The sequence below is a fragment of the Penaeus monodon genome, chromosome 21, assembly GCF_015228065.2.
Source record: "Penaeus monodon isolate SGIC_2016 chromosome 21, NSTDA_Pmon_1, whole genome shotgun sequence".
Taxonomy (NCBI): Eukaryota; Metazoa; Arthropoda; class Malacostraca; order Decapoda; family Penaeidae; genus Penaeus; species Penaeus monodon.
In genome coordinates this window covers 43,018,962-43,019,317 of record NC_051406.1, presented here as the reverse complement: position 1 = coordinate 43,019,317, position 356 = coordinate 43,018,962, and positions in this window count along the sequence as shown.

The window sequence follows — 356 nt, the reverse complement described above, 5'->3', positions numbered from 1 at the left end:
ATCTATATGTTTATTTATAGACCCGAGAACAAGAAGGGCCAATGTCCTTAAGTCAATATTGAGAAAAACGTCTTTGAAAGTGTCATGTATTAATTGAAAATATCAATTTGCCAAACAGGTTTTTTCTGTGACTAATCAGACTATGTTGCTTTAATATAATCCTTTTAAAGATATTTTCCTACATAAGGAAAATAAAGGAATAATTTTCATAACGAAAAACGTATGTGACTTTCAAAACAAACATTGCAATAAAGATATTTTCTGTTGACTGATCGCTAGATTGTTTAAATCGCTCCTCCTAATTCGATTTTTTTTATCTACCATTTCATGGATTAAAAATATAAATAGATAAACTT